General features: G+C 48.4%; 1 protein-coding gene across 1 annotated transcript in view; it reads left to right on the forward strand.

Annotated features, from left to right (window-relative positions):
• The window catches only part of mtch2 (mitochondrial carrier homolog 2), a 371,087-nt gene that overhangs the window by 35,305 nt on the left and 319,834 nt on the right, over window positions 1–15,948 (forward strand). The window lies entirely within an intron of this gene.

Below are 15,948 nucleotides of genomic sequence, written 5' to 3' on the forward strand. Positions count from 1 at the left end.
AGACAGTGAATGTACAAGGGTCATAGCCCAGAGAAAGAGAGTGAATGTACAGGGGTCACAGTTCAGAGAGAGAGACAGTGATTGTACGTGGATCACAGCTCATAGGGAGACACTTGAATGTCCAGGGGTCGCAGATAGAGAGAGACAGTGATGGTACAGGGGTCACAGCTCAGAGAGAGAGAGAGGCAGTAATTGTACAGGGTTCACAGCTCAGAGAGAGAGAGAGAGAGACAGTGATTGCACAGGGTTCACAGCTCAGAGAGAGAGAGAGAGACAGTGAATGCAGTGTTCACAGCGCAGAGAGAGAGACAGTGTTTGTCGAGGGATCACAGCTCCGAGAGAGACAGCCAATGTATAGGGGTCATAGCTCAGAGAGACAGTGAATGTGCAGGGGTTGCACCTCAGAGAGGCAGTGAATTTACTGGAGTCTGCTCAGAGAGAAAGGCAGTGAATGTACAGAGGTTACAGCTTAGAGAGGCAGTGAATGTACAGGAGTCACAGCTCATGGAGAGACACTGAATGTACAAGGGTCACAGTCCAGAGAGAGGAAGACAGTAAAGGTACAGCGGTCACAGCTGAGAGACAGAGAGTGAATGTACAGGGGTCACAGCTCAGAGAGAGACAGTGAATATACAGGGGTCACAGCTCAGAGAGAGACAGTGAATGTACAGGGGTCACAGCTCAGAGAGGGACAGTGAATGTACAGAGGTCACTGCTCAGAGAGTGAGAGAGAGACAGTGAATGTACAGGGGTCACAGCTGAGAGAGAGACAGTGATTGTACAGGAGTCTCTGCTCAGAGATAGTGCATGTACAGGATTCACAGCTCAGAGAAAGGCTGTGAATGTACAGGAGTCTCTGTTCAGAGAGACCGACAGTGAATGTATAGGGGTTACAGCTCGGAGAGAGAGACACAGTGAATATCCAGGGGTCACAGCTGAGAGAGAGAGGGAGAGACAGTGAATGTCCAGGGGTCACAGCTCAGAGAGAGAGAGACAGTGAATGTTCAGGGGTCACAGCTCAGAGAGAGGGATAGTGAATGTACTTGGGTCACTGCTCAGAGAGAGAGAGAGAGAGAGTGTCAGGGAATGCTGAGGTGTCACAGCTCAGAGAGAGAGAGACAGTGGATGTACACGGGTCACAGCTGCAAGAGAGAGAGACAGTGAATGTACAAAGGTCACTGCTCAGAGGGAGAGAGAGAGAGAGACCGTGAATGTACAGGGGTCACTGCTCAGAGAGAGAGAGAGACAGTGAATGTACAGGAGTCACTGCTCAGAGAGAGACAGTGAATGTACAGAGGTCACTCCTCAGAGACAGAGGGAGATAGAGAGTCAGTGAATGTACAGGGGTCACAGCTCAGAGAGAGAGAGAGACAGTGAATTCAGTGTTCACAGCTCAGAGAGAGGGACAGTCTGTACAGGGATCACAGCTCAGGGAGACAGTCAATGTATAGGGGTCATAGCTCAGAGAGAGAAAGACAGTGAATGTACAGGGGTTGCACCTCAGAGAGACAGTGAATGTACAGGAGACACAGCCCAGAGAGAGAGAGAGACAGTGAATGTACCACGTGTCACAGTTCAGAGACAGAGAGAGAGAGAGACAGTGAATGTACAGGCATCACAGCTCAGAGAGATTGCGACACAGTGAATGTACATGTGTCACAGCTCAGAAAGAGAGAGACAGTGAATATAGAGGATTCACAGTTCAGAGAGAGACAGTGAATGTACAGGGGTCACAGCTCAGAGACTGTGAATATACATGGGTCACAGCTCAGAGAGAGAGACAGTGAATGTCCTTGGATCACAGCTGAGAGAGAGACTGTGAATGTACAGATGCCGCAGCTCAGAGAGCGATAGAGACTGAATGTAAAGGGGTCACAGCTCAGAGAGAGAGATAGTGAATGTACAGGGGTCACTGCTCAGAGAGAGACAGTGAATGTACAGGCATCACAGCTCAGAAAGAGAGAGACGGTGAATGTAGAGGATTCACAGCTCAGAAAGAGACAGTGAATATACAGGGGTTAGTGCTCAGAAAGAGAGAGACTGTGAATGTACAGATGCCACAGCTCAGAGAGAGAGAGAGAGACTGAATGTACCGGGGTCACAGGTCAGAGAGAGACAGTGAATGTACAGAGGTCACTCCTCAGCGAGGGAGAGACAGTGATTGTAGAGAGGTCACTGCTCAGAGAGAGAGAGACAGTGAATGTGCAGGGGTTGCAGCTCAGAGAGGCAGTGAGTTTACAGGAGTCCGCTCAGAGAGAGAGACAGTGAATGTACAGGGGTTACAGCCTAGAGAGAGAGACAGTGAATGTACAGGGGTCACAGCTCAGAGAGAGAGAGAGAGACTGTGAATGTACAGGGGTCACAGCTCAGAGAGAGAGAGTGACAGTGAGTGTCCAGGGATCACAGCTCAGAGAGAAAGACAGTGAATGTACAGGGGTCACAGCTCGGAGAGAGAGAGAGACAGTGAATATACAGCGGTCACAGCTCAGAGAGAGACAGTGATTGTACAGGAGTCTCTGCTCAGAGATAGTGCATGTACAGGATTCACTGCTGAGAGAGAAGCTGTGAATGTACAGGAGTCTCTGTTCAGAGAGACCGACAGTGAATGTATAGGGGTTACGGCTTCGAGAGACAGTGAATGTGCAGGAGTCACAGCTCGGAGAGAGGTAGTGAATGTACAGGGGTCACAGCTGAGAGAGAGAGGGAGTGACAGTGAATGTCCAGGGGTCACAGCTCAAAGAGAGAGAGTGACAGTGAATGTCCTGGGGTCACAGCTCAGAGACAGAGAGACAGTGAATGTACAGGGATCACAGCTCATAGAGAGACACATGAATGTACAGGGATCACAGCTCAGAGAGAGACAGTCAATATATAGGAGTCATAGCTGAGAGAGAGAGAGGCAGTGAATGTGCAGGGGTTGCAGCTCAGAGAGGCAGTGAATTTACAGGAGTCTGCTCAGAGAGAAAGGCATTGAATGTACAGGGGTTACAGCTTAGAGAAACAGTGAATATACAGGAGTCACAGCTCATGGAGAGATACTGAATGTACAGCGGGCACAGCCCAGAGAGAGAGAGACAGTTAAGGTACAGGGGTCACAGCTGAGAGACAGAGAGTGAATGTACAGTGGTCACAGCTCCGAGAGAGAGACAGTGAATGTACAGGGGTCACAGCTCAGAGAGAGAGAGACTGTGAATGTACAGGAGTCACATCTCGGAGAGAGAGATAGAGGCAGGAAAGGTACAGGGGTCACAGCTCAAAGAGAGAGAGAGACAGTGAATATACAGCGGTCACAGCTCAGAGAGAGACAGTGATTGTACAGGAGTCTCTGCTCAGAGTGCATGTACAGGATTCACAGCTGTGAGAGATGCTGTGAATGTATAGGAGTCTCTGTTCAGAGAGACCGACAGTGAATGTATAGGGGTTACAGCTTAGAGAGACAGTGAATGTGCAGGAGTCACAGCTCGGAGAGAGACTGTGAATGTCCAGGGGTCACAGCCGAGAGAGAGAGGGAGAGACAATGTATGTCCAGGGGTCACAACTCAGAGAGAGAGAAAGTGATTGTACAGGGTCACAGCTCAGATAGAGAGAGACAGTGATTGTACGTGGATCACAGCGCATAGAGAGACACATAAATGTACAGGGGTCACAGAGAGAGAGACAGTGGATGTACACTGGTCACAGCTGAAAGAGAGAGAGAGACAGTAAATGTACGAAGGTCACAGCTCAGAGAGAGACAGTGATTGTACAGGAGACTCTGCTCAGAGATAGTGAATGTCCAGGGGTCACAGCCCAGAGAGAGACAGTGAACGTACATGTGTCACAACTCCGAAAGAGAGAGACACTGAATATGTAGGATTCAAAGCTCAGAGAGAGACAGTGGATATACAGGGGTCACAGCTCGAAAGAGAGAGAGAGACAGTGAATGTCCATGAGTCACAGCTCAGAGGGAGAGAGAGACTGAATGTACAGGGGTCACAGCTCAGAGAGGGAGACAGTGATTGTTCAGGGGTCACTGCTCAGAGAGAGATAGTGAATGTACAGGGGTCACAGCTCGGAGAGTGACTGTGAATGTCCAGGGGTCACAGCTGAGAGAGAGAGGGAGAGACAGTGAATGCAGTGTTCACAGCTCAGAGAGACAAACAGTGTCTGTACAGGGATCACAGCTCAGAGAGAGACAGTCAATGTATAGGGGTCATAGCTCAGAGAGAGAGAGACACTGAATGTGCAGGTGTTGCAGCTCAGAGAGGCAGTGAATTTACTGGAGGCTGCTCAGAGAGAAAGACAGTGAATGTACAGGGGTTACAGCTCAGAGAGAGAAAGTGAATGTACAAGTGTCATGGCTCAGATAAAGAGACAGTGAATGTACAGGGCTTACAGTTCAGAGAGAGAGACAGTGAATGTACAGGGTGACAGCTCAGAGAAAGAGACTGTGAATGTCCAGGGTCACAGCTCCGTGAGAGACTGTGAATGTGCAGGGGTCACAGTTCAGAGAGAGAGATAGTGAATGTTCAGGGGTCACGTCTCCGAGAGAGATAGTTAATATACAGGGGTCAGTGCTCAGAGAGAGAGAGAGAGACAGTGAATGTACAGGGGTTACTGCTCAGAGAGAGAGACTGTGAATGTCCATGGGTCACTGCTCAGAGAGCGAGAGAGACTGTGAATGAACTGATGCCGCAGCTCAGAGGGAGAGAGAGAGAGAGAGACTGAATGTACAGGGGTCACAGCTCAGAGAGAGAGACAGTGAATGTACAGGGGTCACTGCTCAGAGAGAGAGATACAGTGAATGTACATGGGTCACTGCGCAGAGAGAGACAGTGAATGTACAGAAGTCACTGTTCAGAGAGAGAGAGACAGTGAATGTATAGGGGTCACAGCTCAGAGGGAGAGACAGTGATTGTAGAGAGGTCACTGCTCAGAGAGAGTGATACAGTGAATGTACAGGGGTCACAGTTCAGAGAGACAGACAGTGAATGTACAGTGGTCACAGCTCCGAGAGAGAGACAGTGAATGTACAGGGGTCACAGCTCAGAGAGAGAGACAGTCAATGTCCAGGGGTCACAACTCTGAGAGAGACAGCGAATGTACAGGGGTCACAGATCAGAGAGAGAGTGACAGTGAATGTACAGGATTCACAGCTCAGAGAGAGGCTGTGAATGTACAGGACTCTCTGTTCAGAGAGACCGACAGTGAATGTACAGGACTCTCTGTTCAGAGAGACCGACAGTGAATGTCTAGGGGTTACAGTTTAGAGAGACAGTGAATGTACAGGAGTCACAGCTCGGAGAGAAACGGTGAATGTCCAGGGGTCACAGCTGAGAGAGAGAGGGAGAGACAGTGAATGTCCAGGGGTCACAGCTCAGAGAGAGACAGACAGTGAATGTACTGGGGTCACAGCTCAGAGAGTGAGACAGTGAATGTTCAGGGGTCACTGCTGAGAGAGAGAGAGAGAGAGAGAGAGAGAGAGAGAGACAGTGATTGTACAGGGTCACAGCTCAGATAGGGAGAGACAGTGAATGTACTTGGGTCACTGCTCAGAGAGAGAGAGCGCGAGAGACAGGGAATGTTAAGGTGTCACAGCTCAGAGAGAGACAGTGGATGTACACGGGTCACAGCTGCAAGAGAGAGAGAGACAGTGAATGTACAAAGGACACAGCCCAGAGAGAGACATTGAATGTACAGTGGTCACAGCTCAGAGAGAGACAGTGATTGTACAGGTGTCTCTGCTCAGAGATAGTGCATGTTGAGGATTCACAGCTCAGAGTGAGGCTGTGAATGTACAGGAGTCTCTGTTCAGAGAGACCGACAGTGAATGTATAGGGGTTACAGCTTAGAGAGACTGTGAATGTCCAAGGGTCACAGCCGAGAGAGAGAGAGGGAGAGACAATGAATGTCCAGGGGTCACAGCTCAGAGAGAGAGACAGTGAATGTTCAGGGGTCACAGCTCAGAGAGAGAGACAGTGAATGTTCAGGTTTCACAGCGCACAGAGAGAGAGACAGTGATTGTGCAGGTGTCACCCATTTGGAGAGAGAGAGAGAGAGAGACAGTGAATGTTAATGGGTCACAGCTCAGAGAGAGAGGTAGTGAATTTACAGGGATCACAGCTCTGGGTGGGACAGTGACTGTACAGGGATCACAGCTGAGAGAGAGGGGCAGTGAATGTACAGGAGTCTGCTCATGGAGAGACAGTGAATGTATAGTGGTCACAGCTCAGAGAGAGACAGTGAATGTACAGGGGTCACAGTTCAGACAGAGTGACAGTGAATGCACAGGGGTCACAGCTCAGAGAGAGACCGTCAATGTATAGGGGTCATAACTCAGAGAGAGAGTGAGACACTGAATGTGCAGGTGCTGCAGCTCAGAGAGGCAGTGAATTTACTGGGGGCTGCTCAGATAGAAAGACAGTGAATGTACAGGGGTTACAGCTCAGAGAGAGAAAGTGAATGTACAGGTGTCACGGTTCAGATAAAGAGACAGTGAATGTCCAGGGCTCACAGTTCAGAGAGAGAGACAGTGAATGTACAGGGGTGACAGCTCAGAGAAAGAGACTATGAATGTCCAGGGGTCACAGCTCCGAGAGAGACAGTGAATGTACAGTGGTCACTGCTCAGAGAGGGACCGTGAACGTACAGAGGTCACTGCTCATGGAGAGAGAGAGAGCGAGAGAGAGACAGTGAATGCACAGGGATTACAGCTCAAAGGGAGAGACAGTGATTGTACAGGGGTCACTGCTCAGAGAGGGACAGTGAATGTACAGAGGTCACTGCTCAGAGAGAGAGAGAGAGAGACAGTGAATATACAGGGGTCACAGCTCAGAGGCAGAGACAGTGATTGTACAGAGGTCACAGCTCGGAGAGATAGACAATGAATGTACAGGGGTCACAGCTCATAGAGAGAGACACAGTGAATGTACAGAGGTCACAGCTCAGAGAGAGAGAGAGACAGGGATGGTACAGGGGTCACAGCTCAGAGAGACAGTGATTGTACAGGAGTCTCTGCTCAGAGATAGCGCATGTACAGGATTCACAGCTCTGAGAGAGGCTGCGAATGTACAGGAGTCTCTGTTCAGAGGGACCAACAGTGAATGTATAGGGGTTACAGCTTAGAGAGACAGTGAATGTACAGGAGTCACAGTTCAGAGAGAGACAGTGAATGTACAGGGGTGACAGCTCAGAGAAAGAGACTGTGAATGTCCAGGGGTCACAGCTCCGAGAGAGACAGTGAACGTACAGTGGTCACTGCTCATGGAGAGAGAGAGTGAGAGATAGACAGTGAATGCACAGGATTACAGCTCAAAGGGAGAGACATTGATTGTACAGGGGTCACTGCTCAGAGAGGGACAGTGAATGTACAGAGGTCACTGCTCAGAGAGAGAGAGAGACAGTGAATATACAGGGGTCACAGCTCAGAGGGAGAGACAGTGATTGTACAGGGGTCACTGCTCAGAGAGGGACAGTGAATGTACAGAGGTCACAGCTCAGAGAGAGAGAGAGAGACAGGGATGGTACACGGGTCACAGCTCAGAGAGACAGTGATTGTACAGGAGTCTCTGCTCAGAGATAGCGCATGTACAGGATTCACAGCTCCGAGAGAGGCTGTGAATGTACAGGAGTCTCTGTTCAGAGGGACTGACAGTGAATGTATAGGGGTTACAGCTTAGAGAGACAGTGAATGTACAGGAGTCACAGCTCATAGAGAGAGACACAGTGAATGTCCAGGGGTCACAGCTGAGAGAGAGAGGGAGAGACAGTGAATTTCCAGGGGTCACAGCTCAGAGAGAGAGGGACAGTGAATGCACAGGGGTCACAGCTCAGAGAGAGACAGTGATTGTACAGGAGTCTTTGCTCAGGGATAGTGAATGTACTGGATTCACGGCTCAGAGAACCTGTGAATGTACAGGAGTCACAGCTCATGGAGGGACACTGAATGTACAAGGGTCACAGCCCAGAGAGAGAGAGACAGTGAAGGTACAGGGGTCACAGCTGAGAGACAGAGAGTGAATGTACAGTGGTCACAGCTCCGTGAGAGAGACAGTGAATGTACAGGGGTCACAGCTAAGAGGGAGAGGAACAGTAATTGTGCAAGGGTCACAGCACATAGAGAGACACATGAATATACAGGGGTCACATTCAGAGAGAGACACAGTGGATATACTGGGGTCACTGCTGAGAGAGACAGAGACAGTGAATGTTCAGGGGTCAGAGCTCAGAGCAAGACAGTGTATGTCCAGGGGTCACAGCTCGGAGAGAGAGGAGAGACAGTGAATGTACAGGGGTCACAGCTCGGAGAGAGAGAGACAGTGAATGCACAAGGGTCACAGCCCAGAGAGAAAGTGAATGTACAGTGGTTACAGCTCACTGAGAGAGAAAGACAGTGAATGTACAGGTGTCATGGCTCAGAGAAAGAGGCAGTGAACGTACGGGGGTCACAGTTCAGAGAGAGGGAGGAAGTGAATGTACGAGGTCACAGCTCAGAGAAAGAGACAGTGAATGTGCAGGTGTGACAGCTCAGAGAAAGAGACAGTGAATGTTCAGGGGTCACAGCTCTGAGAGAGACAGTGAATGTTCAGGGGTCACAGCTCTGAGAGAGACAGTGAATGTACAGGGGTCACAGCTCAGAGAGGGACAGTGAATGTACAGAGGTCACTGCTCAGAGAGAGTGAGAGAGAGACAGTGAATGTACAGGGGTCACAGCTCAGAGAGAGAGATATTGAATGTACAGGGATCACTGCTCAGAGAGAGAGAGACAGTGAATGTACAGGAGTCACTGCTCAGAGAGAGACAGTGAATGTACAGAGGTCACTCCTCAGAGTCAGTGAATGTACAGGGGTCACAGCTCAGAGGGAGAGACAGTGAATGTGCAGGGGTTGCAGCTCAGAGAGGCAGTGACTTTACAGGAGTCTGCTCAGAGAGAAAGACAGTGAATATACAGGAGTCACAGCCCAGAGAGAGAGACAGTGAATGTACAGGGGTCACAGCTCTGAGAGAGAGACAGTGAATGTACAAAGGTCACAGCTCAGAGAGACAGTGATTGTACAGGTGTCTCTGCTCCGTGACAGGCTGTGAATGCACTGGAGTCTCTGTTCAGAGAGACCGACAGTGAATGTATAGGGATTACAGCTTAGAGAGACAGTGAATGTACAGGAGTCACAGCTCGGAGAAAGACTGTGAATGTCCAGGGGTCACAGCTGAGAGAGAGGGAGAGACAGTGAATGCAGTGTTCACAGCTCAGAGAGAGACAGTGTCTGTACAGGGATCACAGCTCAGAGAGACAGTCAATGTATAGGCGTCATAGCTGAGAGAGAGAGAGACAGTGAATGTGCAGGGGTTGCAGCTCAGAGAGGCAGTGAATTTGCAGGAGTCTGCTCAGAGAGAAAGACAGTGAATGTACAGGGGTCAAAGCTCAAAGAGAGAGAGAGAGACAGTGAATATACAGGGGTCACAGCTCAGAGAGAGACAGTGATTGTACAGGAGTCTCTGCTCAGAGTGCATGTACAGAATTCACAGCTCAGAGCGAGGCTGTGAATGTACAGGAGTCTCTGTTCAGAGACACCGACAGTGAATGTATAGGGGTTGCAGCTTAGAGAGACAGTAAATGTCCAGGGGTGACAGCTGAGAGAGAGAGGGAGAGACTGTGAATGTCCAGGGGTCACAACTCAGAGAGAAAGAGAGAGACAGTGATTGTACAGGGGTCACAGCTCAGAGAGAGAGAGAGGGAGAGAAGGTGAATGTCCACGGGTCACAGCTCAGAGAGATTGCGACACAGTGAATGTACATGTGTCACAACTCAAAGAGAGAGACAGTGAATATACAGGATTCACAGCTCAGAGAGAGACAGAGAATGTACAGGGGTCATTGCTCAGAGGGAGAGAGAGCGAGACAGTGAATGTACAGGGGTCACGGCTCAGAGACAGAGTCAGTGAAATGTACAGGGGTCACAGCTCGGAGAGAGAGACTGAATGTGCAGGGGTCATAGCTCAGAGAGAGAGAGACCGAATGTACAGAGGTCACAGCTCAGAGAGAGACTGAATGTACAAGGGTCACAGCTCAGAGATGGAGACAGTGGATTTTCCTGGGTCACAGCTCAAAGAGATGGATACAGTGGATGTTCAGGGTTCACAGCTCAGTGAGAATGACAGTGATTGTGCAGGGGTCACCCATTTGGAGAGAGAGACAGTGAATGTTAATGGGTCACAGCGCAGAGAGAGAGGCAGTGAATTTACAGGGATCACAGCTCCGGGAGAGACAGTAACTGTACAGGGATCACAGCTCAGAGAGAGACTGTGAATGTACAGGGCTCATAGCTCAGAGAGATAGCGACAGTGAATGTGCCGGGGTCACAGCTCAGAGAGAGGGGCAGTGAGTGTACAGGAGTCTCTGCTCATAGAGAGACAGTGAATGTACAGGGGTCACAGCTTAGAGAGAGATAGTGAATGTATAGTGGTCACAGCTCAGAGAGAGGCTGTGAATGTACAGGAGTCTCTGTTCAGAGAGACTGACAGTGAATGTATAAGGGTTACAGCTTAGAGAGACGGTGAATGTACAGGAGTCACAGCTCAGAGAGAGAGAGACAGTGAATATACAGGATTCACAGTTCAGTGAGAGAGACAGTGATTGTACAGGAGTCTCTGCTCAGAGATAGTGAATGTACAGGATTCACAGCTGAGAGAGAGACAGTGAATATATACAGGTCACAGCTGAAAGAAGAGAGACAGTGAATGTTAAGGTTCACACCTTGGTCTGTTCTGTCAGTTGATTCCCCATTTGCACCTGCGCTCATGAATTTATGATTTTCTAACTTGATATGCCAGTTGATTCCTGGCCTTTCTTTTGGGGCATTATCCAATCTGTGTCAGCTGCTCTCTGACACTCGTCAGTAGTTAATTAGCTGGTTGACTCTGTATTTTGGCAGATAATTTAACCTTGATATGTTCATGCATCGTTTTTTGAGAGGTGAGTGGATGGTGATGGGCATGCACCGAGACTGATTTCCTGCCAAATTGCCCCCCTCCCAGGGCTGTGATCACCCAATCCAGTTGTGTGTGACCCTGATGCCAGGCAGTCCTTTGAGATAACTGGATGACACTCTCGCACACTGAATATATACAAATCATTTTTATTTAGAAGATGCTGAAAATTGTGCGTTAACAGGTTAAAGTATCTTAATGAGACCTGTACTTTGTATAAAATGGTACCTCCTGGGTGCTGGCACTTTATTTTAATGGGATGTGCTGTTGTGCTCTCAGTCCTCTGCTCTCGGAGTCCGCACACCTGTGGCGGCAGCATTCCTCTGTGTTCACATGAGGCCAGCTGATCTCAGATTTCAGTGTGGTGTAACTGTGCAGCTTGACATCCTCTGTCTCTGTCTGTCTGTGTGTGTCTCTGTCTGTCTGTGTGTGTCTCTGTCTGTCTGTGTGTGTCTCTGTCTGTCTGCCTGTGTATGCTTGCTCCTGATGGAGGTGGCCCAGGCTTTAGCTTCCCTGTTTAATCCAGTCCATGATGGTACTGGAGTTGGGGAAGATGGCTGGGCAGACAGTTTTGTTCTCCTTGCAGAATCTTGACTTGTAAAAGTAGTGCAGTTCGCTGGGTTTAGCCCTGGACAAACACTCGGCAAAGGCCCTGTCGCACTCGCAAGACATCCTGGTGCACACAGTCCGCCCCTTGCACTCCGTCTGGGCCCTCTTGCAAGTGAAGTTGTACAGGCTCCATTTGACATGGCTGTGGCAGCCCAGGGTCACTCTGGTGTGGTAATAGCAACAGTCGTGCAGGAAGCAACACTGGTCTACCTGGTCAACAGGCCTGCTTGAGCCACCAGTCCCACAATAGCAGCCGTAGTTGTGGAGCTTGAGGAGGGGGATTCCCAGTTTGGAACGATAACACCACAAGGTCATGGCCATGTCGACGAGACCCCGCCGCTCTCGCAGTGCACCTGGCCCCAGCTCGACTCTGGGACACAGGCACGACCAGGTGACTGCATGTAGAACCATCAGTAAGAGCTGCCTCATCTTTCTCTTTACTTTCTGTACTGGCTCCCTGTCTGCTGTTTTGTGCTTTCCTGTCTTATATTGAGCCCTGTAATTCTTCCCTCCCTTTCCTGACATCATGTGATTCCTGGCCCTCCCCTCATTCCTCACACGTTGTACCTCTGAAGTCTCCTCTTTGCTGGCTGTACATCCCTTTGGAATTTGGTTCTAGATATTCCTGGTTATTTTAGCTGGACTGTTCCAAGAAAAGAGAAACATAACTTTTTTTGCTTTGGATTGAAAGGTTTAAAGAGATTGTAGGTATGAGTGGGTGTGAAAATAGTTGCAGGCAGTGTTTAGGCGAATATAGTGAAATGTTTCCTGCCCTTTCAAAATGTTCTCTCAGGCTTCCCGTCCTCATTTTCCATTGTCACTGTCCCTTGCTACTCACTATTATCTGTTTAAAAGATTAACATTTTTTCATGGGGATTAGAGTTGATCATTCGCTGTGCCTGTTGTGTGTGTGTTCTCAGGAATCTGGCCATATGAGACTAACCAGGTCTGTAAATGATGACTGCTGAAAGTGCCGTTCTCACCCACACTGTCAACTGAGACTGGTGGGGAACCTCGTTTAATAATGTATGTTTACATACACTTCTCTTACCATCAGTGTCTTGCCTATGGAGCCTGGTTCCTTGCTGGGTCTCCCTATTGAAAGAAGAGCAGAGTTATGTTGTGTCAATCCTGTCTCATTGCAGCCCTCTTTGTCACACTGGAGCCAGCAGAATATGTTCCCAGCTGTATTTGTGTATTTTTGTGCCCTCGTGTTTTCTGCCCATTTCTTGCACATCAACTTGAGTAGTTTTCAGCCTTCCACAAATGCTGCCTCAAAACCAGCTGCTCTACCATGTGAGTGAGCTTCCCACAGACATCTCCCCCTCTATGTGTATTTCCCTGGCCCCTTCACCGTCCTGTAGAGGTGTGATGGTCCTCAGTTCAGCACCTCCCCATGTGACCATCAAGGGTTTACTTAATGCTAGGGGTAAAACCACAGGAACTTCGCATGTAATTTAAGAAATGTTAATGCAAGTAAATGTGTCCCAGAGCCACACCAGGGTTGTATTTACTATAGTTAGAAAGTTGTATCTTTTTCTCAGTATAACGAGTGCTTTTTATTATTTTAACCAGTTAAACAACAATGAACCCAAGGGCAATTAAAATAGCACCAACAGTGGGACAAAAGATTGCTTTTGCCTGCAGTGTGTGTGTGTTACAAGAGAGATTGATGTTCCTTTCACCCAGAATTAGTACCACAGTCACCTCCTAAGACACACTGACCCCCATATCTCTTGATTTCTGCTTAACTGAACTGTTGGGCTTGAGCCAATCAGTTAAACCCGATAAATCACTCAAGACAGCCATTAAGCCTCTCGTCTTGTGGCACATTGGAAATAATCACATCATTCAACTGTTTTAAACAGGCTAAACTGTGATTTGGATTTATTTACAAATAAGATTTAGCAAACGCACAGGCCAAAAATTATATAACCCAATGAGTCATTTAAACTGTCTACATTCTGCATTATTAGGTTATTCAGCGGTTTTTCCATTTTCCCCAGGAGAGAGATTCCCTGGTCATGTGTACCTGAGCGCTGCTTACAGACTTTGACTCTGTCCTGTCTGTAACCACACGAGGGATTGCAAATATCACCATAGCTGCAAAGCCTGACATTCAAACAATGTTGGTGGCAGTGAAAGTGAAAGGAATTTCACCAAGGCACTTTTGAGCCATTTTCATTCTGGATTTACCCTGAATATTTAACTGCATGTGAAATAGATACATTTCGCTAAAATAATTTTTAATGGGGTCCCACAGGGTTCAGTACTAGGTCCCCTGCTTTTTCTGCTAGATATAAATGGTTTGGACATCAACGTAGGGGGAATGATCAAGAAATTTGCAGACAACACAAAAATGGGCCACGCAGCAGTTAACGAGGAGTATAGCTGTAGATTGCAGGAGGGTATCAATCAACTGGTCAGATGGGCAGAAAAGTGGCAAATGGAATTCAACCCAGAGAAGTGTGAGGGGATGCATTTGGGGAGGTCAAACAAGGCAAAGGAATACACAATAAATGAGAGGATACTGAGAGATGTAGATGAAGAGAAAGACCTTGGAGTGCATGTCCACAGATCCCCGAAGATAGCAGGACAGGTCGATATGGTGGTTAAGAAGGCACATGGAATCCTTTCTTTTATTAGCCAAGGTATAGAATATAAGCGCAGGTAGGCTGTGCTGGAACTATATGAAACATTGGTTAGGCTACAACTTGAGTACTGTGTGCAGTTCTGGTCACCTCATTACAGAAAGGATGTGATTGTGTTAGAGAGGGTATAGAGGAGATTTATGAAGATGTTGTCAGGACTGGAAAATTGCAGCCATGAGGAAAGATTGGATAGGCTGGGGTTGTACTCTTTGGAACAGAGGAAGCCGAGAGAAGATTAGATTGAGGTGTACAAGATTGCATTGGTCCTGGATAGAGTGGATGGGGAGGGCCTATTTACTTTAGCAGAGAGGTCAATGATGAGGGGGGCACAGATTTAAAGTGTCTGGTAGAAGGATTAGAGGGGAGGTGAGGAAATCTTTTTTCACTCAGAGGGTTGTGGGGGTCTGGAACTCACTGCCTGAAAGGGTAGTAGAGGCAGAAACCCTCAACTCACTTGAAAGGTGTCTGGATATGTACCTGAAGTGCTGGAACCTGCAGGGCTACAGACCAAGTGCTGGAAAATGGGATTGGACTGGGGGATTGTTTTTGAGCTGGCATAGACACAATGGGCAGAGTGGCCTCCTGTGCTGTAAATGTTTCTACATTTTCCAAATCTCTGAAAAGAAGGAAAATGTGGGGAGAGGGCGGGGAAGTGACAGTACGTGAATTGTTCCTTCGGAGATCCAGCATGGGCATGATGGGCTGAATGGCCACCTTCTGTGCTGTAATGATTCTATGAATGTGTATTTAAAGTGTTTGCATTAACCAGTTTCCCTGAAAGTAACACCTCAAGAAATTTAGGAGCATGAAACAGGAGGAGACCATTCAGTCCTTCACGCTGGTTCTGACATTCAGTTTGATCAGAATTGATCTTTACTATAACTGAAACCATGGTTCAATGATCCTTAATGCCCTTACCAAAGAAAAGCTTTATCAATTTCACTTTTGACAGTTTCAATTGACCTCCAGCCTCCACAGCTTTTTATTGGCAGGTTGGGAGTGCAGCTCCAGCTTTCCATTACCAGCCCAGATTCTGGCTGAGCCAGCTGGTAGCTGAGCCATGGGGAGCAGGTTTCATCCATGGCATATATTAGTTATCTCAACCGGCAGTTGGGACACTCCAGTGGGTCTCAGCATCCAGGGGTTAGGGGCATGACCAGCCCATTGTCAATCACCGTCTAGTGACTATCTACGCTGCACCAGGGCAGGAACGTTTGGTGTAGATGTGATCCAGCTCAACTGTGATAACCCTCCTCCTGACTGTCCAAGCTCATGCTTGGGATGTGTCCACAATACAGAATGGGCCGCCTGTGTGAAGTAGTGGGGGCATCCACAGTTTGGGAAGTCCTGAACAAAGAGGCAGTACATTTAAGGAGAGCAGGTGAATGACTATGGGCAAGCTGGCAGGGAGAGAGTCTTGTGTGGTCACTCTGGATAACATCCAGCCACAGAATTGAATTTGGAAAGGGCCAGTTATGACCTGTGAACAGCCCGTGACGAAGGGTAGGGGCTGTTTGTGCTGAATTATAGGAGTGAGCACATGAGGTGAAAGGGAGCGAATGAGCAGTGTGTAATTAAAGGTCCAGATGGAGCCAGGAGCAATGCTTGGCTCGGGTGGGACCTGCACTTGGTTAAAAGCACGGCACAAAGTAATTACGGGGGGAAGAAAGTAAGTGTCAGTCTTTGCACTTTGTGACTGGGCTATTTTAAGCTGTTGCGTGTTT

Source organism: Carcharodon carcharias, chromosome 10 (genome assembly GCF_017639515.1).
Source record: "Carcharodon carcharias isolate sCarCar2 chromosome 10, sCarCar2.pri, whole genome shotgun sequence".
NCBI lineage: Eukaryota > Metazoa > Chordata > Chondrichthyes > Lamniformes > Lamnidae > Carcharodon > Carcharodon carcharias.